The sequence below is a fragment of the Portunus trituberculatus genome, chromosome 41 (assembly GCF_017591435.1).
Source record: "Portunus trituberculatus isolate SZX2019 chromosome 41, ASM1759143v1, whole genome shotgun sequence".
NCBI lineage: Eukaryota > Metazoa > Arthropoda > Malacostraca > Decapoda > Portunidae > Portunus > Portunus trituberculatus.
Window position 1 is genome coordinate 816,697 of NC_059295.1, and position 27,185 is coordinate 843,881.

General features: G+C 42.5%; 1 protein-coding gene across 1 annotated transcript in view; it reads left to right on the forward strand.

Annotated features, from left to right (window-relative positions):
* Positions 1 to 27,185, forward strand: part of LOC123517159 (piwi-like protein Ago3) — a 269,657-nt gene that overhangs the window by 18,546 nt on the left and 223,926 nt on the right. The window contains exon 2 of the mRNA XM_045277139.1: positions 15,565 to 15,662. The gene's annotated coding sequence lies outside the window, so the exon portion shown is untranslated. The remainder of the gene's footprint in view (positions 1 to 15,564; positions 15,663 to 27,185) is intronic.

Genomic DNA, 27,185 nt, shown 5'->3' on the forward strand with positions numbered 1-27,185 from the left:
AAGTTTCCAGTTAAGATTATGAGCAAAGGACAGACCGAGGATATTCATTGTGGAAGAGGAAGATAGTTGAGTGTCATTGAAGAAGAAGGGATAGTTGTCTGGAAGGTTGTGTCGAGTTGATAGATGGAGGAATTGAGTTTTTGAGGCATTGAAAACTACTAGATTTTCTCTGCCCCAATCGGAAATTTTAGAAAGATCGGAAGTCAGGCGTTCCGTGGCGTCCCGCGTGATCTGTTGATTTCCTGAAGGGTTGGACGTCTCTGAAAGAACGTGGAAAGATGTAGGGTGGTATCATCAGCGTAGGAGTGGATAGGGCAAGAAGTTTGGTTAAGAAGGTCATTAATGAATAATAGAAAGAGAGTGGGTGACAGGACAGAACCCTGAGGAACACCACTATTAATAGGTTTAGGAGAAGAACAGTAACCGTCTACCACAGCAGCAATAGAGCGGTCGGAAAGGAAACATGAGATAAAGTTGCAGAGAGAAGGATAGAAGCCGTAAGAGGGCAGTTTTGAAATCAAAGCTTTATGCCAGACTCTATCAAAAGCTTTTGATATGTCTAACGCAACAGCAAAAGTTTCACCGAAATCTCTAAAAGAGGATGACCAAGACTCAGTAAGGAAAGCCAGGAGATTACCAGTAAAGCGACCTTGACGGAAGCCATACTGGCGATCAGACAGAAGATTGTGAAGTGACAGATGTTTGAGAATCTTCCTATTCAGGATAGACTCAAAACTTTAGACAAGCTGGAGGTTAAAGCTATAGGACGGTAGTTAGAGGGGTTAGAACGGTCACCTTTTTAGGAACAGGCTGAATGTAGGCAAACTTCCAGCAGGAAGGAAAGGTAGAAGTCGATAGACAAAGTTGGAAGAGTTTGGCCAGGCAAGGTGCAAGCACAGAAGCACAGTTTTTGAGAACAATAGGAGGGACCCCATCAGGTCCATAAGCCTTCCGAGGGTTTAGGCCAGCAAGGGCATGGAAAACATCATTACGAAGAATTTTGATTGTAGACATGAAATAGTCAGATGGAGGAGGAGAGGGAGGGACAAGCCCAGAATCGTCCAAGGTGGAGTTGTGAGCAAAGGTTTGAGAAAAGAGTTCAACTTTAGAGACAGAAGAGATGGCAGTGGTGCCATCAGGATGAAATAAAGGAGGGAAAGATGAAGAAGTGAAGTTATTTGAGATGTTTTGGGCTAGACGCCAGAAGTCACGAGGAGAGTTTGAGTTTGAAAGTCACCTGCCGCCCGGTGGAATACTCCAGGAGAGGTACTTACGGGGATGTAGGCAGTGCTGCAGACTGAGTGATTCCCCGTGTCCTCTCTTCCCGGTTCCCTTTGTGGTCTCATTTATACAATTGAGCAGCTGCAGCCTGCCCTCTAAAGACAACTTCTACTACTTCCTACACTACACTACAACACCTTACACTTTTACACTCTCTTCAAATCAAAATTTAATAATGGCTTCACCACGCCCTGCCTCGGAGTCCCCTCTGGGAGGGACCATAAATGTCCCCAGGTCGGACTGCCCTCTGCTGTCGACCTTGGGTGTCTTGACACTTCATCTAATACTTTCACTATCAATTTCTGCAACATTCGTGGCCTTCGTTCTAATTTTCAATCTGTGGAACACCACCTCTCCTCTACTAAACCTCATCTTCTCTTCCTAACCGAAACACAGTTGTCTGTGACTACTGACAGCAGCCCTTTTCTGTTCCCTCCTACTTGCTCTATCCTCATTTTCAATCCAAAGCTGGATGTTGCGCATACGTGCGTAACGACACCACTTGCTCTCGTGCCCACAATCTTGAATCTTCAGAATTTTCTACCATCTGGCTAAGACTTCAATGTCACTCTCTAACTAAATTCATCTGTGCTGTATACCTCTCACCTAATTCCTCTGACTATGTAAAATTCTTTGACTATTTGACTTCCAAGGTGGAGCACATCTTATCTCACTTTCCTTTTGCTGAGATCTCCATTTTAGGGATTTCAATGTTCACCACCAGCTTTGGCTTTCATCTTCTTTCACTGACCAACCTGGTGAACAAACCTTCAACTTTGCTATCCTTCATGACCTAGAGCAGCTAGTGAAGTTCCCTACCCGTATTCCTGACCGCCTTGGAGACACGCCCAACATTCTTGATCTTTTCCTAACCTCCAACCCTTCTGCTTACTCTGTTAAACTTTCCTCTCCGTTGGGCTCCTCCGACCACAATCTAATTTCCGTTACCAGTTCTATCACTCCAGTGCAGCCTCAGGACCCGCCTAAGCGGAGGTGCTTCTGGCATTTTAACTCTGCTAAGTGGGAGGAACTAAGGCAGTACTATTCTGATTTCCTTGGGATGATTATTGTTTTCATGTCAGAGATCCTTCTCTTTGTGCCGAGCGCATAACAGAGGTGATTATCTCTGGCATGGAGCTATACATTCCTCATACTTTCTCTAACCCTAAAGCTAAAAAGCCTTGGTTTAACTCTGCTTGTTCTCGTGCTGTCAATGATAGAGAGCGGCTCACAAACGGTTCCGTAGCCATCCAACTGCTGAAACTCATGCCCTATATATTTCTGCCCGTAATCATGCCAAATCTATTCTCCAACTTACTAAAAACTCTTTCATCAATAGAAAATGTCAAAGTCTTTCCAATTCTAACTCCTCTCGAGATTTCTGGCATCTAGCCAATAATATCTCTAACAACTTTACTTCTTCGTCTTTCCCTCCTTTACTTCATCCAGATGGCTCTACAGCTGTCTCTTCTTTTCTAAAGCTGAACTCTTCGCTCAAACCTTTGCTACCAACTCAACTTTGGATGATTCTGGGCATATTCCTCCTACTCCTCCACCCTCTGACTACTTCATCCCTAAAATTAAAATTCTTTATAAAGACGTTTTCCTGGCCCTCTCTGGCCTTGATTCTCGGAAGGCTTACGGTCCGGATGGAGTCCCTCCTGTTGTTCTCAAAACTGTGCTTCCGAACTCGCTCACTGCCTGGTCAAACTCTTTCATCTGTGTCTCTCTACTTCTATTTATCCTTCTTGCTGGAAGTTTGCTCACATTCAACCTGTCCCTAAAAAGGTGACCACTCCAATCCTTCTAACTACCGCCCTATAGCTTTGATTTCCTGCCTTTCTAAAGCCTTTGAGTCTATCCTTAATAGGAAGATAATGAGGCATCTATCAGCTCACAACCTTCTCTCTGATTGCCAGTATGGTTTCCGTAAAGGCAGATCTACTGGTGATCTTCTTACTTTCCTAACTGAATCTTGGTCATCCTCTTTAGGGACTTCGGTGAAACCTTTGCTGTCGGCCTTGACATATCGAAAGCCTTCGATAGAGTCTGGCACAAATCTTTAATTTCTAAACTACCCTCCTACGGATTCTATCCTTCTCTCTGTACCTTCATCTCCAGTTTCCTTTCCGATCGTTCTATTGCTGCTGTAGTAGACGGTCACTGTTCTTCCCTAAAACTATCAACAGTGGTGTTCCACAGGGTTCTGTCCTATCACCCACTCTCTTTCTATTATTCATCAATGATCTCCTAAATCTGACTCAATGCCCTATCCACTCCTATGCTGATGATACCACCCTGCATTATTCAACAGCGTTCAACAGACGCCCAACCCAACAACAATTAAATGACTCAAGGCGAGATGCTATAGGACGCCTAACTTCTGATCTTTCACTTGTTTCTGATTGGGGCAGAGAAAACCTGGTTTTGTTCAATGCCTCAAAAACTCAATTTCTACAACTATCTACTCGACATAACCTTCCAGACAACTATCCTCTCTTCTTCAATAACACTCAACTTCCCTCTCCTCTACATTAAACACACTCGGTCTATCCTTCACTAAAAATCTAAACTGGAAATTTCACATCTCTACTCTTGCTAAATCAGCTTCCAAGAAGTTAGGTGTCCTATGGCGTCTTCGTCCATTTTCTCTCCCTCCCAGCTGCTTGCTCTGTACAAGGGCCTTATCCGCCCGTGTATGGAGTATGGCTCTCATGTCTGGGGATCCACACACAGCTTTACTAAACAAGGTGGAATCTAAAGCTTTTCGTCTTATCAACTCTTCTCCTCTAACTGACTGTCTTGATTCTTTAAGTCACCGCCGCAATGTTGCATCTTTATCTGTCTTCTACCGCTGTTTTCATGCTGTCTGCTCTTCTGAACTTGCTAACTGCATGCCTTCCCCTCCTGCGGCCTCGCTGCACAAGACTCTCTACTTCTTCTCATCCCTATTCTGTCCATCTTCCTAATGCAAGAGTTAACCAGTATCTTCACTCCTTCATTCCCTACACTGGTAAACTCTGGAACTCTCTACCTGTGTCTGTATTTCCACCTGCCTATGACTTAAACTCTTTCAAAAGAGGAGTGTCAAGACACCTCTTACGTTAACTGGACCCTCCTTTTAGATTTTTGTTTTTCTCTTTTACTTTTCTCTTAACAGGGCCTGGCAACCAGCGGGATTTTTTTTCCAACACTTTGTTTGCCCTTGGCCAGTGCCCTTGTAATGTAAAAAAAAAAAAAAAAAAAAAAAAAAAAAAATTATGAAAGAGTGTTTGGCAAGTTGAAGAACAGACTTGGCATGATTCCGGGCAGAGATATAAAGTGCATGAGATTCAGGAGATGGAAGGCTCAAGTACCTTTTGTGGGCAACCTCTCTATCATGTATAGCACGAGAACAGGCTGAGTTAAACCAAGGTTTAGAAGGTTTAGGTCGAGAAAAAGAATGAGGAGTGTACGTCTCCATGCCAGATACTAACACCTCTGTTATGCGTTTAGCACAAAGAGATGGATCTCTGGCACGGAAGCAATAATCATTCCAGGGAAAATCAGCATAATACCTCCTCAGGTCCCCCCAACTGGCAGAGGCAACACGCCAGAGGCACCTTCACTTTGGGGGATCCTGCAGAGGGATTGGAAAAATAGGACAAGATACAGAAATGAGATTGTGATCGGAGGAGCCCAACGGAGATGAAAGGGTGACAGCATAAGCAGAAGGGTTAGAGGTGAGGAAGAGATCAAGAATGTTGGGCGTGTCTCCAAGACGGTCAGGAATACGAGTAGGGTGTTGCACCAGTTGCTCTAGGTCATGGAGGATAGCAAAGTTGAAGGCTAGTTCACCAGGGTGGTCAGTGAAGGGAGAGGAAAGCCAAAGCTGGTGATGAACATTGAAATCTCCAAGAATGGAAATCTCAGCGAAAGGGTAGAGGGACAGAATGTGCTCCACTTTAAAAGTTATGTAGTCGAAGAAATTACTATAGTCAGAAGAGTTAGGGGAGAGATAAACAGCACAGATGAATTTAGTTTGAGAGTGACTGTTAAGTCGTAGCCAGATGGTGGAAAATTCGGAAGACTCAAGAGCGTGGGCACGAGAGCAAGTTAAGTCGTTGCGTACATAGACGCAACATCCAGCTTTGTAATGAAAATGAGAATAGAGAAAGTAGGAGGGAACAAAGAAGGGGCTACTGCCAGTTACCTCAGACAGCTGTGTTTCGGTGAGGAAAAGAAGATGAGGTTTAGTAGAGGAGAGGTGGTGTTCCACAGATTGAAAATTAGATCTAAGACCGCGAATGTTGCAGAAGTTAATATAGAAAAAGTTGAGGGAGGTGTCAAGGCATTTGTGGTCTTCAACAGGAGAGGTGTCCGACCTGGGGACATTTTTGGTGCCCTCCCCAGAGGGGGACTCCGAGGCGTTGTTTATTTTGGGTCCCATTTTTCTTTTAAATTTTGATTTTGAGTGAAGGGTGTATGTGTGGTAAGTGCATGTACTTTTGTGTGAAGAAGGAGAGCTGTATTTAGAGGGTAGGCTGTGACTACCCCCTTGAGTTGTGAGACACAAAGGGAAACGTTCAACGAGATCACAACTAGCTTTAATGGAAGGTTCACAGCACCTCCTGAACTAGTGCTATTAGATCTCACTGGGAGTAATAAGTTATTGTTTCGGTAGGTGTCTTCTCCACCTCCCCCTTATCTGAACTCTTTCCTCAAGTACTAAAAACTGACCATACAGTGTTAAGAAGTGAATACATTAAATCGAGTGTAATTAGTGTAATAATATTGAGTCGCCGTCCATCTCTCGTCTTTCACAGATACGCCAGTCTCGGTCTATCAGCCTCGTAGCATCACATGAACACACATAGACTAACATAACACCCCCCTCCCCATTCAGGGAGAAACGAGTGTCATTTCTCATGTCTTTTTCTTGAGTAGAGTGTCTTCTCGAGTCCTCTATCTCATCATTTTTTTTTTTTTTTTTTTGGTGAATAGAAGTTTTTTTTTCTCTCGTTTGAGCTTCTGTGTTTTGTTTTGTTTTTTTCTGTGTGGCATTTTCTCGGAACTGTACTCCCGGATCGGTGTTTTGCTCTGACGGCCGGACGACCGATAGAAGTGGTATACTTACCTTAGTCTCCTCCGAAGAGAGTGTTACCTCATTATATATATTTCTTTTTTTTCTGCTTCAAAATTTGTTCATTAGTTATTTACTTATTCAATCTTTTTTTTTTGGGGACCTGTGCTTCCTCTCATCCCCGTGAGAGAACTATCAGGACCTGGTGGCAGCCTATCATTACTTTCCCCCACCATCAGTCATCAGTCAATAAAATCATGTGTTATTTTTTATTTTTTGTCTCATTAACAACCATAGTCTTCTTCCAATCCTAATAGAAATCAACCTTCCTTTAAAAATAAGTCAAATAATAATAATTCTTTTGTGCATGAGCTTAAATTTATCATAAACACTACACTTGTGGTGGGAGCATTAAGGAGTATGGTGTGGCCCAGGCGGCAGCAAGCAGAAAACGCGCATATATATATATATATATATATATATATATATATATATATATATATATATATATATATATATATATATATATATATATATATATATATATATATATATATATATATATATATATATATATATATATATATATATATATATATATATATATATATATATATATATATATATATATATATATATATTGTAACAATGTAAAACAGGTGGGTTGGTGGGTGGTGGAAAGAAACTCAGGAGTAGCAGGAGTATTTTATTCCTCCAAAGTGAATTACCAGTGAACAAGACGGATTACATAAAACTAGTGTCTCTGTGTGTGAAGTTTGGGTGCTTTACGTTCGGTGATGAGGAGTTTGTGCAACACAGAGGTTTAGCCATGGGTTCCCCCCTAAGTGCAGTTATGGCTTCCCTCTACATGGAGTTACTCGAAAGCGAGAGTTTAGTGCGTGTGATGGGGAGCGAATCACTGTGGTTTCGTTACGTTGATGACATTATAGTAATAATGCCGACAGACACCAACGTTAACGACAAACTCTGTAAGCTAAACGAAGTAAATGAGCACATACAGTTTACAGTAGAGGAGGAAGTTAATGGTGTGTTGCCGTTTCTAGATACCGTGATTCACAGAAAAAATGAAAGAGCGATATTTTCCGTATACAGGAAACCCACTAACAAGGATGATTTTGTTCACTTCTTTTCACGGCACAATATGAAAACCAAATCAGGCATAGTAATAGGGTTCTTCTTACGTGCCTTCAGAGTGTGCAGTGATGAATTCTTACACGATGAGTGCGCATACATCGTGGAAGCATTCAAGAGGTTAATGTATCCACCAGTCATGCTCCTAAAACTGAGGAGGAAAGCAGAAGAAATTTGGAAAAGAAAAGAAAATCCAGCAAGAAGGGAAGAGAATTTCCTGGTCGTGCCGTACTCGAAGAGGACGGCACCGGTATCCCGTCTCTACTCGCGAGGATTGGCCTGAGGATAATCCACTGCGCGGGGAAGAAAACGAAGGACATCGTTACCAACAACCCTCCACGAGCAGAAAACGAGGACAGCATTATCTACAAGATACCGTGCAGTGGATGTTCGTCGTCTTATATTGGCGAAACAGAGCGAGGACTAAAGAGGATATATGAACATAAAAATGACATGCGCCACCACAGGACCTCTAACTCGCTAGTGGTGCACGCCCGGGACAAAGGCCACCTACCAAACTGGGTAGGAGCGACGACCCTACGCAAAGGATTAAAGAAGAGAGATAGGAAAACAGTCGAGGCAGCATACATCACCACAGAGGAAAAAACCACGAACCACAGAGAGGGATTTGTCTGCCTATCCCGCGCAGTGGCGCAGCTCACCATCTCAGCTACTGGGAGGCCACCTGGAAGAGACCAATCAGCGCACTCCATTTTCCAACGCACCGCGACGTGATCCACCTGTATTGTATATGAACTGCTTTGCCTACAGGTCAGTTCTCACACACACACATAGGCGACCACCGAAGAACAGGACAACTCGACGAGACGGACGATTCAACGACAACACAGGCTCGCCCATTGGTTTTGAGCTTGGCTTAAAGCCAATCAGCGGCCAGCAGCCCCGCCTCACCCGCAGCCCCGCAATACGCATCTCGTGGCGGGACGCAGGAAAGGAAGGTTTTTGCGACTTTTTACGACTATTTAGGAGGCAATCCCCGGTTTTCTTAGCTGGGGACCTCAGTGCCAGACACCCGACACTAGGGACAGTGACCAAGTAGGACGGGACTTGATAGACAATTATCTGAGACATCAAACTGCTAAACACATTGGACCTGACTTCCCCACATACTTTGGACCTCTCTCGTCTTCCTCTCCTGATATTGTTTTCACTAACCGCCTAAACTTTCTCCACTATACTATCTCTCCAGGACCTCTCACTTCAAGTGACTATATCCCCTTAATACTTGACATTTCTTCATCCCCCTTACTCACTCCCTCTCAGCCGACCTATGCATACCACAGGACAGACTGGGAACAATTCACAAACGATGACAGACTCCAGATGACAAATATGCACAACATTTCCCAAGCTTCACTTGAGGAAATAGACAATGCACTACAGACATGGACATCAATAGTTACGACAGCAGCCGACCGACATATCCCAAAGACAACATACAGAACAGACCCACAGCCACGACCATCTAGGCTAACACAAATAGCTAGAATTCAGTTTAACGCATTACGGGAGCAGGCTTCACGGACTGGATGGACATATGACAATTACCGTAGGTATATACAGTTGAGACAGGCATTGACTGACAGAAGAAGACAAGAATCTAGAGATCACTGGGGGAAAAGGCTTGCCAGTCTTTCTGCAAGCCACAAAAACCCCAGGGTCTTCTAGAAAAAGGTCAAACATCTCTCAGGACGCACAGCTGGACCAGACACATACCTGATTGACGACCAAGGACATAGACACTATTCAGACGCTGACAAAGTTCGCCTGCACACCTCCAATTGGGAGCGTGTGTTTCAGGAGGAGAACGAACAAGACTCAGACGATGAACACGAAGTGATGAATCACCTCAGACGCCGCATTGAAGACACACACCCATATGCAGCGGCAGATCTGGCAAGACTGCGGGGTGACTCTCCGCTCAACTGTCGGATCTCATCTCTGGAGCTGGCCCGGGCCATCCGGTCCACCAAGGCCACCTGCCCTGGTGAGAGTGGGATCAACAAAACAATCCTCTCAAACCTCCCAGACAGAGCCAAGGATAGGCTTAGGGAGATCTTCAACGCCACCCTGTCGGCTGGCTACTTCCCCGACGGATGGAAAGAAGCGGAGATGCGGCTGGTGGTTAAACCTGGAAAGGTACCCACCAGCCCCGACAGGTACAGACCCATCTCCCTTTTGGAAGTCCCGGGGAAAATGTTCGAGAGGATTGTTACGAGCAGACTTCGAGACCACCTGGAAGGACACGGATTGTACCACCCCGGGCAGTTTGGCTTCAAGAGGGGGAGGGGGACAACCCACGCCATCGCCATAGCCACGGAAACGCTGGCTATACACCAAGCTTCCCGCTACCGATGCCATCTCGTCCTCAGTGATGTCAGCAAGGCGTTTGACAAAGTGTGGCATCTTGGCTTGAAATACAAGGTGCTACAACTGGGTCTCCCAGGACCAGTTACCAGACTGCTTTGCGACTTCTTGGAGGATAGGACGGCTAGGATAAAAGTGGGCTCCCACCGCGGGCCAGCGTTCGAACTCCAGAGTGGCGTGCCCCAAGGCAGCGTTCTCTCCCCCACCCTTTACACTATATACACAAGTGACTGCCCGGGCTCTGCAGCAGGAACCAACATCCTCTACGCCGACGATGTGTCCCAAATAGTGTTTCATCCAGGTAGGTCTGGAGCCATGCTCAACGCCCGCACCAAGAGAGAGATCACCAGGGTCAATGACTTTGAAAAGAAGTGGAGAATAAAGACGAACGTCAATAAATTCACCGTCATCCCCATGGCGACACACAGGCCAGTTCCCCTTCAGGTGCAGGGGGAGCCAGTCGCTTTTAAGAGACAGGGCTCCATCCTGGGTCTCAGGATCACAGGAAGGGGCTACGCCACACATGTCACCACTCGAGTGGCTCAAGCTCGTGTAGCACTGGCTACCCTGTACAGGTTCCGAGACCTGGAGGAAAACCTGAAACTCCATCTGGTGAAGGCCCTGGTGATCCCGGTACTCACGTACCCCCAATCCCCACTCACGCCCTAAGCAGGAGGGCCATCAGCCGGCTCCAGAGAGTGCAAAACGCCGCACTTCGCTTCGTCTACAATGTACACTGGCAGACATTCACAAGAAGTGAACAACTTCACCACCAAGCCTCCCTACCCGCCCTCAACATCAGGCTGCACCACATGGCTGTGGCTGTGTGGCAGAGGCTGAAAGACGAGGACGGAGAGTACATGCAGAACCTAATGAGACTACACGAAGAGGCTCCAGAGCGCCAACACAACTGGTTTCCCAGAAGTCTCCTCGCCACGGAGAGGGAAGATGATCCCTTGCCTCGCTATACTTAATTGTATTTAAAAATTGCACACCTCATTGTTAATTAACATACTGTAATATAGTTAATGTCAATCACAAAATTATGCCCAATAAAAAAAAAAAAAAATACCAGGCATATGAATGACAAAAACAGCAAGCGCCCGGTCACTTGTCCTTCTCTTTTGTTTTTTTCTGTATTTCTCCCGTACTCTGTATCCCCCCGCCCACTTTATCTCTTGTCTTTTACCCTGTTTTTTCCATGTAACTTTCTTAATAAACTGTTAAACTGTTAAACTGGTCAGTTCTGGCGCATGGTGCACAGGCTGAGGGGATGTCAGCGGGAGAGATTCGAGTATCTCCTAGTGGACGGTGTGCGCATCTCGGACCCAGCCCAGGTAGCCGACATATTCAAAAGACACTGGCAAGATATCTTCCACCATCACCCTCTCCCTGCCCACGGGCCCAGCGTCGCCCACATTAACAACATCACAACACACGTACAGCAACACTTAGAAAACACACTACCTCACAACACAACACAGTTAATACGCTTAGACCCCCATCACTATCTCACAACACCCTTTGAGGAGGAGGATGTCTCCAAGATGCTCAGGTACACCCCAAAACGCGCCCCCGGCCCAACAGGCATAACCTGGCCAATGATTAAAAACCTTCCCCCAGAGATCAAAACCAGCATCACGAGAATCTTCAATGCCTCCCTCTCCTCCGGGTATTTCCCAAAGCCATTCAAAATTTCAAATATAACACTCATCCCGAAGCCCGGCAAAGATCTACATCTCCCCGAAAATTATCGTCCCATAAGCTTGTTGGAAATACTCGGAAAAACCTTCGAGCGGTTAATCAATCAGAGACTAAGAACACACCTCGAAAGTAACGAAATGCTGGCCCCCCAGCAATTTGGCTTTCGAAGTAATGCCTCAACTGAGGACGCCCTGAATAGTATCATCACATATTTAGATGCAAACTCGCTCTATTTTAGATCTGCTCTAGTGACAAAAGACATCAAAAAAGCTTTTGACACAGTTTGGCACACAGGATTGAAATACAAAATCTGCAATAACTTCAACCTGCCCCCATTAACCCAAAAAATCCTGTGCAATTTCTTAGAAGAGCGAGAAACTAGAATCCGCCACCAGAACGTCTTCTCCGCTTTCTTCTCCCCCCAGGCCGGAGTCCCACAAGGCTCCGTACTCTCCCCCACCCTCTACAACATGTATACCGCCGACTTGCCCCGCCCCACTTACAACGACTCACTAACAATCCAATATGCAGACGATGTAACGCAATTGGCGCGCGCCAGGTCGTTAGATCGTCTTACAGACAAAATTCAAGAAGAGTTAACAACAACAAGCTTATGGGAGTTAAAATGGCGCATCAACTCTCATCCCGAAAAATCCAAGGTGACATATTTCAATATCAAATCTAATCCCCCCCGCCAAATCTCACTCTATAAAGACTTTCCAAATCCTGTACCCATCCCAATCAGCAGCAACAACACTATCCTTGGCCTCACCATCGACAAACACCTTAGGTTTCACATCCATATAAACCAAAAAGTCGGCATTGCGTCAAGGGCCCTGAGCAACTTGGAACGTTTTCGCGACAGTACCACAAAGACGAAACTTCACCTCTATAAAGCTCTTATTCTTCCCCTTCTAACATACTGCCCCCTGCCTTTGTCTCTAACAGCCCCTTCCAACCTTCAAAAACTACAAAGGGTCCAGAACCGGGCAATTCGTTTCGCTCTTGGAACGAAATGGTTCGACTTCCGGACATCTTTATCTCTCCACGAGGAGTCCAGCATCCCGCCACTAAACATCACACTCCACAACAGAATAGACAAACAACTAAGTACATTTTCAGACAGACACACAGACATATACAACTTCTTGAAAACCCTTCCCCCAGCATACAGACATTTTTCCCACACCACCCTCCTCGACCCTCCAGACGAACCTCCTAACCCCATCTACAAATAACGGACTCCTTCTTCTCATCTTTCTCTAGCCTTTTCTCCCAATTTTAACAAACATTTTACCTGAGGCGTGTGGGGGTCAGCTGCTGCGCCATCCGACCGACGATATACCCTTGCGATCCCTGTATCCTCGGGTAAACAGGGAATCGAGTCCCTTATTCGTTTCTCGTTATGGCGGCGGCGGCGGGCCCCATTCCGCCCATCTTCCTCTTCCACCTCCTTCCAGTCATTATCTCCCATTTCTCTACTAACCTGCCTCTTCCGGCGTGTGGAGGTGAGCCGGCGTGCCATCCGACCGATGATATACCCTTGCGATCCCGGTATCCTCGGGTAAACGGGGAATCGAGTCCCTTATTTATCTCTCGTTCGGCAACGACAGCAAACCTCATTCCGCCCATCTTTTTCTACACTCTTCCTCCCAGTCTTTTATCTCTTCATCCCTATTAACACACTTTTTTCTGCGGCGTGTGGGGGTCAGCTATCGTGCCACCCGACCGATGATATACCCTTGCGATCCCGGTATCCTCGGGTAAACGGGGAATCGAGTCCCCTATTCATCACTCGCTCTGGCGGCGGCAGCAGACCCCACTCCGCCCTTTATCTCTTTCCCTTCTCACTTCTCCCTAACCTAACTACTCCAGGTGTCAGAGCGGCATCACCCCTTCTCCCACTAACCGCCGTCCCCCCACCAAATTTGCCCTTTTAATCGTTCTTTTCATCTCCACAGCAGGCTGATAACTCCAGGACGTACCAGAACATCAGGATCTCCAGCATGAGCCAGCCAGCAAAGGAGATGGCAGACACCACCAGCTTCACTCATCACATTCATCTATTCACAAATAAAAGCTGCACATCCCCCTCTCACCAACCTCGCAAATAAAGTTATACCATTATCCCCCAACCCCCAACAATCATTTCACCAAATCTACTACTATCCGTGGTTCGGAACCCACGTAAAACTGTAGGTCCCTCCGCTATACGGATGTACTTCTCACTTCATCCTCTCTATTTGTCATCCTTTTCCCTTCTACTGCACCATATTCAATTTTCCTCCTTCACGGTGTTTTTTGGTTGCTAAGGGACACCAGTATCTTGCCGCCATTTCCGTAGAGGTGCGGGGCCCTCGTTCGCTGTGTGGGCGGTCCGGCGCTTGCGTGTGCTTGGTGTTGGTGCGGTTTCCTTGTCTCCACCTGACCCGGCCCTCAAGTTTCAAGAAAAGAAAAAAAAAGTAGAATGATACTTTACTAAAAACCATCTTGCGCCTGGGTCAAGCCCCAGTGACTTTATTCTCCTACTAAAGCTCCCTTCTTATCATCCACCTATTCTTCCCCTATCCCCACTTCCCCCTTCCGCCTTTTCTATCTATATTCGATTCGATTCGATTCGGCCTGTCATTCTCTCTGAAGAAGCCCTATGGGCGAAACGTTGGAGAAATAAAATACTCCTGCTACTCCTGAGTTTCTTTCCACCACCCACCATATATATATATATATATATATATATATATATATATATATATATATATATATATATATATATAAACATGTTTTATTTGCCTTATAAGTTCATAACCACGAGAGAATGCAGGGAAAAATAGGGGCTGAGGGGAGAAAGCATAGGAGAAATTTTAAGCTACTCCTAACAACGTTTTCTATGAAAGTACTCGCTTCCAACAGATGGCAGTACCATCGCTGTCCTCCAAACTTTAACCGTCACCAAAACTTCCTCTCTGTATATTCATTGGTGGCTAGTTTCCAGAGGGAGGAGAGGAGACTCGGACCGTTGTCGCTCGGGAGAAGGGCTGAGGGAGCTGAATAACCCCGAAAATTTGAGTTTATTATTACATAAAAATTACATCATTACATGAAAAATAGCTGCATAAATCTTGAGATGTCCTCATGTTTCCTAAGTTTTCAAAAGATTTCTCGGGAGCTTACAGCATCCCTTTTCCTCCTCAAAATGTATGAAAAAGTGAGAAACAATCAAGAAAAGTTTGGGAATCATTGGCCTATATAGCACTACATCACTTCATACATTACATTCCATCCTTGTTCAGTCTTATTTACCATTCATATGGAAATTAAAATGGATTCCTGAATTTGTATACCTACCTACATAAAAACCATTTACATAAAAAGATTATATATATATATATATATATATATATATATATATATATATATATATATATATATATATATATATATATATATATATGGCTCAGCAGCAATAGTGAGTGAGGTTATCATTCATATCTAAAATTCACCATGAAACATATATCAAAACTAATATATGTTAAGATTCCTCAGCTGCAAAGCTATGGAAAAATGGAAGAATGAAACTGACGTCCTTTGTGACTGGTAGCAATTTCTACCTAGGTATTTGAACAGTAGATACGTTCGTTGTAAGAATAACGGTTTTCACAGGTTGTAGGTATGGAAATAATTTGCGCCAAGTACCTATAATTACATATGATCGAAAAAGGTCTAGCAGATATTAAAGTAACAGATAACTTTCTAGAGATGACTTTGCAGAATCACTTCAAAATTACTCCGATAGTTCGAATCTGTGTTTATAGCAAATGTGATAGGGCCTCGCTTCCTAGTCACTACTCTTTTATTTCTTATTTCATCCCCAGTTACAAGTAGCAAAATAAAGATGTTTGCAATGTTTGTAATTTACAATATTAAGTTGTAAATATTTCATTAATACTGAAAATTTCTGTCTATTTTGCATCTGGCAGTACCACAGTTGAAGAACTTGTTTCTTGGTGCCAGTGGAAAGTGGAAACGCGTCACGCGGGTGCGTTCCTTACCGCCATTGGCATTGAGGCATCATCAGGTAAGTGTCCTAACTAATTTTCATGGGTATACAGTAGCTTTATGTTATCAGCAAGAAGTTGATCTCAGTGTCTTTTGGTAGAATGCGTATGTAGCAAAACAGAGGTTGCACTTGGGGGTAAACGTGATGCATGCCGCAAAGATTGGTGTGATATGATGCCTGGGTATTGAGAGAGGACAAGGCTTGACGCGGCGGTGTCAGGCCACATGAGCTTGGCGAGCACAATATAATTGTGAATGATGGGCGAGTTGTTGGTAAACCACGTTTTTTATTTATTTGTTATTATCTGCAGCCAGTAGTGTGAACGGACATGAGGGATGTGACTCGATCAATAAGTAAAAAAAAAAAAGGAGCTAGGGAAATATAATGGATGAAGCTTCGCGGCACATAAAATGTATTGAAAAAGAGCTCATTATAAGGTATTGGTTTGTTGCTGTATGTGTAACACGCCCAGTATAGTGACCAAGAGATTGAGACCTTTCAAAATAGTCTGCATTTCCTTCGTTTTATAAACAGGAACATTGCAGCTGTGTGAGGTAATGGCTAATGAAAAGTGTTTTACATGAGTAGGAAGCGGCGTGTTGGGCAGGTAGTAAGCCAATCACTGGGGTTCTTAACAAGAATGAATACCTATAGCATATGCTGCATTTCAGTGGAGATGAGAGACTGGCAGAGATCTTGATGTTACAGATGAGTAACTTTCATGTGGTTGTAGACTGCAGGAGTGAGGCAGACCAACAAGCAACCTATGGTGGGACAATGACAGTTGCATGGAGAAAAGATCTCATAGGTGTTAGTCAAGGGCATTTCAGGCTATTGGTTAACTAGGTTTTAGATAAGACTTCTGCAAGTCAGTTTCTTAGATGTTTTGGCGTGTATACTTTATTGAAAAAAAAAAAATGATATTTGTTATCTGGGGACAGGAAGTATCTTTTTTTAGTTACTCAAAAAGTTATTTAGTCATTTTATGTCTGTGGTAGAAGCTCATGCTTAACCTGGGATCGCAATTCATGTTTTGTTAGTGTTACTGCTTCCTGGTATTAAGCTAGAGTCAAGTACTAAATTTTTTGGTAAAATTTTTTTTAATTACATCATAATCACTATTCCCACACAAGTTTGGGTACATATGGGAATGCAGGATTTTTGTGTGAGGGAGGTGAACTAGAGGAATTTGGTGATGTATGTATGTATATATATATATATATATATATATATATATATATATATATATATATATATATATATATACATGAATTTGGAATAAAAATTATCAACAAGTTTTATTTCCCAGATCCAGAAATCCTAGTTGGGTCACAGCCTCAACAAATCCTCTTAGGGATTCTAGCCTAGCCTACATCCCCAGAAGAACATAAACCAAACCTGGATCCCACTTAGAGATACTGGCACTGTCTTAATATAGACATCCCTCCTCTCCCCATTTCCCAACTTCCCCTTTGAAGCTATTTTACTTTGTTGATTTGACGTCACATATATGAAGTCACGTTACTAATGAACAAGAGAAAGAGAAAGAAAAGTGATAATAACTGGAGGAAATGGGATTAAAACATGAGATACAAGGAAATGAATAATAAGTGGAGGAAATGGAAATAGAACAGGATAGAAAGAAAATGGATAATGAATGGAGAAAATGGGAATAAAACAAGAGATAGAAAGAAAAATGGATAGCGAATAGAGGAATAGGAGGATATGGGACGTTGCCATATGGGTGTGTGTGATTCACCTCGGTCGACTGCTGGTCACCCAGCCAGTCTTCCTCATTACAGAGCGAGCTCAGAGCTCATAGACCGATCTTCGGGTAGGACTGAGACCACATAACACACTCCACACACCGGGAAAGCGAAGCCACAACCCCTCGAGTTGCATTCTGTACCTATTTACTGCTAGGTGAACAGGGGCCACACATTAAGAGACTTGCCCATTTGCCTCGCTGCTTTTTTTATTTTTTTTTATCCCATGTGGGCTTTTCACGGGAATTGATGGGCTAAAGGGGATACTTTTTAGGGCTTACCGGGATTCGAACCTGGCCCTCTCGATTGTGAATCGAGTGTGCTAACCACTACACTACGCGGTGTGTGCGCGCATGTGTATGTGTGTGTATTTACTTAGTTGTATTGTACAGGGTTGAATTCAAGCTGGACTCATAGTGTCCTGCCTCCATGTCTCCATTTATTCAATTTTTCCTTAAAGTTATGCACATTATGTGTTGTAACAACTTCCTTATTCAATGCATTCCACTTCTCTACTGTTCTGTGTGGAAAACTGTTTTTTCCAATACCCTTCACACACTGCCTCATCCTGATCTTTACGTGCCCTCTTGTCCTTCCATCTTCTTCTGTCACTAGCACCAGGTCTTCCTTATCTATCTTTTCAATGCCATTGATTATCTTGTACATTGTTATTAGGTCCCCTCATTCTCTTCTATCTTGTAAGGTTGGTAGTCCCATTTCCTTCAGTTATTCGTCATATGTTAGGTCTTTTAGTTTTGGCATCATCTTTGTAGCAATCTGCATTCTTTCTAATCTTCTTTATCTTTTTTAGAGCTCGGTGACCACACCACTGCTGCATATTCCAGCTTTAGACGTATCATGCTTGTGATTATTTTTTCATCATATCTTTGTCCATGAATTGAAATGCCACTCTTATATTAGTAGTCATCATTTTATTTGATAATCCAAATATCTTGCTTATGTGTTTTTTGGGGGTTCAGATTATCCTGTATAATCACTCCCAATCTTTTTCCTCTTTAGTCTTCATTATTTGTTCATCTCCCATCAGATAGCACCATACCAGTCTCCTTTTGCTCTTTCCTAGTTCCATTGTGTGACTTTTCTTGGCATTAGACTCCAATTTCCATTTCTTACTCCATTCACAGTTTTTGTTTATATCTTCCTGCAACAGCAGGCAGTCCTCCCTGGTTTTGAAAACTCTTAAACAGCATTGCATCATCAGCAAATAAATTAATATAATTGTTTACCGTATTGTGTATGTGGTTTGCATAAATCTGACACATAATGGGGGCTAACACTGACCCTTTTGGCACTCCGCTAGTTACTTTACCCCAAGATGAATATGTATCTCTGATCACAGTTCTCATCTCCCTATCCTTCAAATAATCCCTCTTCCATTCTAACAAAGTTCCTCACTGTCCTCCTATGTTCTCTAGTTTGCAAAGTTGTCTTCCATGAGGGAGGGACTGTATCAAAAGCCCTTTTTATGTCCACCTATCCATCTCTGCTTTCCAATCCTTCTATAACTCGAGTAGAAACTTAATAAGTTTGATGCACATGACTGTCTTGTCCTGAACCTAAATTGTCTGTTTGATATGACTTGTTCCGCTTCTAGATGTTTAACCCATTTTTCTTTGATGATTGGTTAAACATTTAGAAGAGGAACAAGTCATATCGAACAGACAATTTGTGGGTTCAGGACAGGACGATCATGTGCATCAAACTTATTAAGCTTCTACTTTAGAGTGTGTGTGCGTGTAATTCACCTCGGTCGTGTGCTGGTCACGCAGCCAGTCTCCCCCATTACGGAGCGAGCTCAGAGCTCATAGACCGATCTTTGGGTAGGACTGAGACCACAACACACTCCACACACCGGGAAAGCGAGGCCACAACCCCTCGAGTTACATCCCGTACCTATTTACTGCTAGGTGAACAGGGGCCACACATAAAGAGGCTTGCCCAATTGCCTCGCCGCTCCCGGGACTTGAACCCGGCCCTCTCGATTGTGAGTCAAGCGTGCTAACCACTACACTTCGTGGTGTGTGTGTTTCACTGTTTGATCTGCTGCAGTCTCTGACGAGACAGCCAGACGTTACCCTACGGAACGATCTCAGAGCTCATTATTTCTGATCTTTGGATAGGCCGGAGACCAGGCACACACCACACACCGGGACAACAAGGTCACAACTCCTCGATTTACATCCCGTACCTACTCATTGCTAGGTGAACAGGGGCTACACGTGAAAGGAGACACACCCAAATATCTCCATCCGGCCGGGGAATCGAACCCCGGTCCTCTGGCTTGTGAAGCCAGCGCTCTAACCACTGAGCTACCGGGCGGGTGTGTGTGTACTTACCTATTTGTGTATTACAGGGCCCGAGCTAAGCTCTCTGTGTCTTGTCTCCTTGTCCATTCCTGTCATATCTCTCTTTCATCTGATTGACACACACCTCATCAACGACATGACTGCTCAGTTTATTCCACTTATCAATGCTACGATGCGGGAAACTGTATTTTCTCAACGTCATTTAGACAGATGTCCTTTATTAACTTTTTTCCATGTCCTCGGAGATAATTACTTGTGGTCACCTTTATCAACTCTATCCAGTATGTCAATCTTGTTCACCAATTTATACATAGTTATCATGTCTCCTCTTGTTCTTCTCTCTTCTAATGTGGTCAGCCCCAGCTTCCTCAGTCTTTCCTCATAGTCTAACTCCCTGAGTCCTGGTACCATCCTTGTTGCCAGCCTTTGTACCCTTTCTACCTTCTTCACATTTTTCTTCATATGCGGTGACCAGACACATGCTGCATATTCTAGCTGGGGTCTTATTAAGGTACATAATATCTTCTTCATCATTCCTTCATCTAGGTAGTGGAATGCAAGGCCAATATTTTGAAGCATGTTGTATGTTTTCCCAAAAATCTTGTTAATGTGTTTCTCCGGTGACAAAGTGTTTTGCAAGGTTACTCCTAAGTCTTTCTCCTCATTGGTCTCTTTAATTTTCTCATCACCCAGTCTGTAATCCCAGTCTGGTCTGTATCTACTTCTTCCCATTTTCATAACATGGGTCTTGTCTATATTAAATTCCATCTGCCACTCTTTACTTCACTCATATTTTATCAAGATCTTATTGTAACTTTTTACAATCTTCCACATTCTTTACTCTCCTCATAATTTTAGTATTGTCCGCAAACATGTTCATATAACTGTCAATTCCTACTGGCATATCATTAACATAAATCAAAAACATGATGGGACCCAGCACTGACCCCTGTGGAACTCCACTGGTTACCTTCTTCCACTCGGAATTCTTTCCTCTCACCACTGTTCTCATTTCTCTTCCCATTAAGTAATTTTCCATCCATTTTGCTAGTTTATCATTTACTCCTCCAGTCATCTTTAGTTTCCACATCAGTCTATTGTGTGGTACTTTATCAAAGGCCTTTCTCAAGTCCAGGTAGATAGCATCCACCCATCCCTCTCTATGTTGCAGTATGTCAGTCACTCTTGAATAAAAACATAATAAATTGGATACACGATCTTCCTTTTCTGAAACCAAACTGCCTTTCACTCAGAATGTTTTCACTTTCTAGATACTCACTCCACTTAGCTTTAATTACTTCTTCACATACCTTGCACAATATACTAGTCAACGATACTGGTCTATAATTTAGCGGTTCCATTCTACTACCATTCTTATATATAGGCACAATGTCAGCTCTTTTCCACTCTTTCGGGACTAATCCTGTTCGTATGGAGGTTTCCACAATATCAAATATGGGGTTCAACAATTGATCCTTACATTCTTTTAGCAACCTCCCAGATATGCCATCAGGCCCCATTGATTTATTAATATCCAGATTGCTTATAATTTTCCTTACATCTTCCTTAGTAACCATGATGTCCTGCATTTGCTTTATTTCTGTAGGCCTTCCTCCCATAAAATGCTCCTCCTTTGTAAACACTTTGCAAAAGTTGTCGTTCAAAATTTCAGCTATCTCTCCAGCATCTTCATATACTTCTTCCCGTTTTTACCTTTTCTATTGCCTCCCTTTTATTTAGTTTTCCATTTATGAATTTGTAAAACATTTTGGGTCACTATCACAGTTTTCCACCACCCTCTGTTCATATTCCTTCTGTGCTGTTCTCCTTACTTCAACATATCTATTCCTTGCTGTTTTGTAGCCTTCCCTTGATAATACATCACTGTTTTCTTAAGTTTCTTCCATGCCTTTTCTTTGTTCTTTTTGCTTCTTCACAATTTCTATTAAACCACTGTTTATTATTTAAAGTCCCTTCCTGTAATATGGCACAAACTTTTCACAGCAGAGTTATACAAATCCATAAATTTATCGTACTTCAATTGCATATCTCTTTCCTGGTATACCACGGACCAGTCAATTTCATTAAAGAACTCCCTTATATGGTTATAATTTGCCCTAGTATAATTTAATTTTTCCTCCCTGGGTTCCACAATCTTATTCGTGCTTAATTCTGTATCCAGCTCAAAGCTTAGGACATCATGATCGCTTTTCCCCAAGGGACTTTCATGTTCAATTTCCTCTTTTAGAGATTCCCTGGTAAATACCAAATCCAACCTTGCTGCAACATCTTGTCCCCTGCACCTTGTTGGTGATCTCACCCACTGTGCCATCAAGTTATTTGTTGCTACCTTTAACAATTCTTCTGCCCACTCACCACCATTCACCACTTCGTAGTCTTCCCACACTATTTCTTTGCAATTAAAGTCTCCAACTATCATCACTCTATCCTTTCTGTTGAGTTCTTGCTTCATTCTGTCTAGAGTATTTCTCATCACCATTTGGTACTGTTCATATTCCCAAGCACTGGTTCTGGGTGGTATGTATACTGTTATAATATTAATGTCCCTCTTGCCATCTGTTATAAGCATACTTATCACTTCCTCATTTCTCTTACTATAGTTCACCTCCTTCACTATCAGATCTTCCTTAGTAAGAACCATTATACCACCACCACCTTTATTTTTCTATCATTTCTCCATACTTTGTAGTGTTTTACAACAAACCAGTCTAGCTTTATTTCGGCCTTAGCTTTGTTTCCACTACACACATTATGTCCGGTTCGTTATTTCTTAGGTAATCCATACATTCTAGCCTCTTAGACAGAAATCCATCTATGTTCGTGTAAGTCACTTTTATTCCATTCCTAGTCTCGTTCTTCCATGTAATGCCTATTCCGTCTGTTTTATCCACCACTTCTTTAGCCTCCCATTTCTCATCCTCCAAAAAAACTTGATCTTTTCCTCCTCTGTTCTTTCGTCATTCCTCTCCTTCACTTCAGATACTAGCTCCTTCATCTTCATTCTCTCATCTTGTGACATATTTCTTCTTATGTAAATTGTTTTGGTTTCCTCAGAGTCCTTAAGTTTCCAAGCCCTCCTCAACAAGGCCTCGCTGCCACCTGAGACTTTAATTTCAATTTTAATGGTCTATTCTTGCCTTCCTCAAAAGCTCCCAATCTCACACTTTCTTCTACCTCAGCATATAGGTCCTCTTCTTCCACAGAGATCTTGTTCAGTAAAGACTTAATCTTGTCATTTTCCTTATCCCTCCTGTCCTGCCAGTTCCTGTTAGTTTCCTCCCGCAATCCTATTATGATCACACATTTTTCTTTTCAGCGATATCTCTCACCACATACTCATTTTCCTTTAGTGCCTTTACCATTTCCTCTGCATAATCCCTTTATTTTCCTCTTCCTGCTTTTTACTATCTCTAAACGACCTTTGTACCTCCAGATGTTCATGATTCACTTCTTTCATCCTAGTGTCAATTAGATTAAGACATTCCTCTTTCTTCAAGTCCCCTTCGGATATTTTATCTCCATTTCCATGAGTTTAGCCTTCATTTCTTCATTGTTTCCTTAGTTGTTGGTTTTCTTTCTCCATCTTTACTTTTTCCTTCAACAGCTCTTTATTCTCTAGCATTAACAAGTAGATCTCTTTCTTAAATGAATCATACTCGGCTAGAACTCTATCCAGTTTTTCCTCTATTGTCAAAATGCTTAGGAACTTACTCTCCAGCGCCTGGATTCTTGCATCCATGTCAAGTTTCTGCAGTCCTTTTGGCGTAGTAATAAAACCTTTGAAGTCTCTAGTTTGCCTGGACGCCATTTTGTTGTTGTCAATGTTGTCTTATTGGTACAAATTTTTCTCACCTTCTTTGTATATTTTATAAATTCCTTCCACTTTTCATTTGCTCCCTTAGCACTCTTGAATTTCATCAATTTGTCTCTTGAAAGAATTTCTTTAGGTTTCCAAAATCTGTCTTGGCATAATTCCATCTTCCCACTTTATATTCTTCATTTCTTCTAGATTTCTCTTCATCTATCACCTTGAACTCCAAAACTGCATGATCACTCTTTGCTAAAGGGCACTCCACCCTCATCTCCTCAATGACCATTGGCTCTGTACTAAAGACCAAGTCCAGTCTTGACGATGCTCCCTCTCCTCCAAACCTAGTATCTTCTTTGACCCACTGAGTTAACACATTTTCCATTGCCAGTGTCAATAGTGTATTTCCCCATGTTGTCTCTGATCCTTCCATTGACCAGTCCTCCCAACACACCTCTTTACAATTAAAATCTCCCATCATTATAGTTCGTTCACAGCCACCCAACATTTCTTCCAGACATGTTCCTGTATCACTTATCATTTCTTCATATTCCTGTACTGACCATGCATTTGTCTTAGGTGGTACGTACACCACTATGTAGTGCCTCTTTTTCCTTCATTAGTTTCTGCTCTGATCTTTAGCACTTCTGCCTTTCCCATACCTTCTTTCACTTGATCCACCTTTATATCTTTTTTAACCAGCAACATCACTCCTCCTCCCATCTTACCTACTCTATTTCTTTTCCAAACATTATATTTCCCTTCTCCAACCATCATCAGGTCTTCTCCTCTCTCAGTTTTGTTTCAGTAAGACCCACAATATCTGGGTTCTTGTCCCTCAAGTAATCGTTGAGTTCTAAAATCCCGATATCACTCCATTTATGTTGGAATACATTACATTCGCTCATATGTAAGTTTCTTTAGTCCTTTCTTGCTGTACTTTTCTGGGTTATGAACCACTTCCTCAGTCTCATATCCAAGATTCTCCAGAAAAACTCTTTCTTCTCCTCTTCTGTCCTCTCTTCATTTTTTTTCAAAGCCTCCTTTCTCAACTCATTTAACATTTCTCTTTCCTTTTCACCGAGATCTCTTCTCAACCAAATCTTCCTTGTTGTTTCCTGCTGGGCTAGCCTCCATGACTTCTCCACCAATTCATCTACATCCTTTTGTGACTTAAGTTTGATTCTTATTGGCCTCATACCTTCTCTTGTGAACTTTCCAATTCTATGGAAGTCCTCTATTTCTTGTACTAGGTCTTTTCCTCCTCCTGCACCACATTAATGATATTATTTATCACCTTTTTATGTTTTCTCTCTCTCCATTTTACTCGGTGTCTTATCCTCCTCCACCAAATATCACCACACATCTCTTTTTGTCTACAGTTTCCCTCACCAATGTCTCATTTGACTTAATAACCTTCACCACTTTCTCAGCAATCTTCTCTTCTATGATCTGTTGATCTATAATTTCAGCAAGGCCCAAAGTTTTCTCCCCAGACTCTTTGATTTTGTGTGTGTGTGTGTGTGTGTGTGTATTTACCTAATTGTATTTACCTAATTGTAACATACGGAAAAGAGCTATGCTCGTGTTGTCCCGTCTCCATATCTATTAATGTCCAGCTTTTCTTAAAATCATGAATATTCCTTGCGTTGACCACTTCCACGTCTAAACTATTCCATGCTTCCACCCTTCTATGAGGAAGCTATATTTTTCACATCTCTCCTATAAGTGGCCATTTTAGTTTTTCCCATGCCCTCTCGACATTCTTTCATTCCACATACACAGATCTTCCCTATCCATTTTTCCATGCCAATCATCACTCTGTATATTGCTATCAGGTCTCCCCTTTCTCTTCTGTTTTCCAGGGTTGGAAGTTGCATTCTTTTCAGTCTGTCTTCATAAGTCAAATCTCTTAAGTCAGGCACCATTTTGTTGCAGCCCTCTGTACTTTCTCTAGTTTCCTTATGTGTTTCTTTAAGTTCGGAGCCCACTGTATTGTTGCATATTCAAGCCTCGGTCTTATCATTGCAGTAATTATTTTCTTCATCATTTCTTCATCTAAATATCTGACGCCACTCTTATGTTCCTCAATAAGTTCAATACTTCTCCAATTATTTTGTTTATATGTCTCTCTGGCGATAGGTCATTGGTAATTGTCACCCCAAGGTCTTTTCTTCATGACTGGTTTTATGTCTTCATTTCCTATCTTGTACATACTCCTGATTCTTCTTTCACTCTTGCCAAACTCTATTTTCTTGCATTTTGTCGTGTTGAACTCCATTTGCCATGTACAGCTCCATTTCCATATTCTGTCCAAGTCTTCCTGGAGTAGTTCGCAATCTTTGTCACATCTCACTTTTCTTAACAATTTTGCATCGTCTGCAAATAGGCTCACATAACTGGACACCCCATCCACCATGTCATTTATGTAGACTGCGAACATTACTGGTGCCAACACTGATCCCTGTGGAACTCCACTCTCCACCAATCCCCATTCTGATGGTCTGTCCTTAATTATTGTTCTCATTTCTCTTCCTACCAAAAGTCTTCCATCCATTTTAGTAAACTGCCATGCACTCCTCCTACCATTTCAAGTTTCCAGATCAGTCTCTGGTGTGGTACCTTATCAAAGGCCTTTTTTAAATCCAGATATATTCCATCAGCCCAACCATCTCTTTCCTGTATTACATCTATCACCCTCGAATAGTAACATATCAGGTTTGTCGTGCATGAACGCCCTTTTCTAAAACCAAATTGACACTCACAAAGTATGTCATTTTCTCCAAGAAGTCTGTCCATCTATTCTTCACCACCCTCTCACACATCTTAGCTACCACACTTGTAAGTGACACTGGTCTATAGTTCAATGGGTCTCTCTTGTTACCTGATTTATAGATTGGGACAATGTTAGCTCTTTTCCAGTCTTGGGGCACTACACCTTCCCTTAATGAGGCATCAATTACTTCACAAACTTTTTCTGCCAGTTGCTCCTGCATTCTCTTAAAATCCATCCTGATACCCCATCAGGTCCCACAGCTTTTCTCACTTCTAAACTCCCCATCATGTTCTTGATCTCCTCCACAGTTACTTGAAACTCCTTCATAATCCCTTTCTGTTCCATTACCAGTGGTTTGTCAAAAGCAGTCTCCTTTGTGAATACCTTCCGAAAGCATCCATTCATAGCCTCTGCCATTTCCTGGGATCTTCACTGCATACTCCATTTACTTCTAAACTTTCAATACTTTCTCTATTTTTGATGTTGTTGTTCACATGTCTGTAAAAAGCCTTGGTTGGTCTTTACATTTATCAATTATATCCTTTTCTTGTTTCTTTCTTTCTTCTCTTCTAATCAACACATATTCATTTCTTGCTCTTTTGTAACTTTCCACTGCTTAATCCGTCTTTTCCTTCTCCACCTCTTCCATGCATCCTCTTTTCTTGTTCTAGCCTTTTCACATCTATCGTTAAACCAGTCCTGCTTTCCAACTTCTCTATGTTGTCTTATTGGTACAAATTTTTCTCACCTTCTTTGTATATTTTTATAAATTCCTTCCACTTTTCATTTGCTCCTTAGCACTCTTGAATTTCATCCAATTTGTCTCTTGAAAGAATTTCTTTA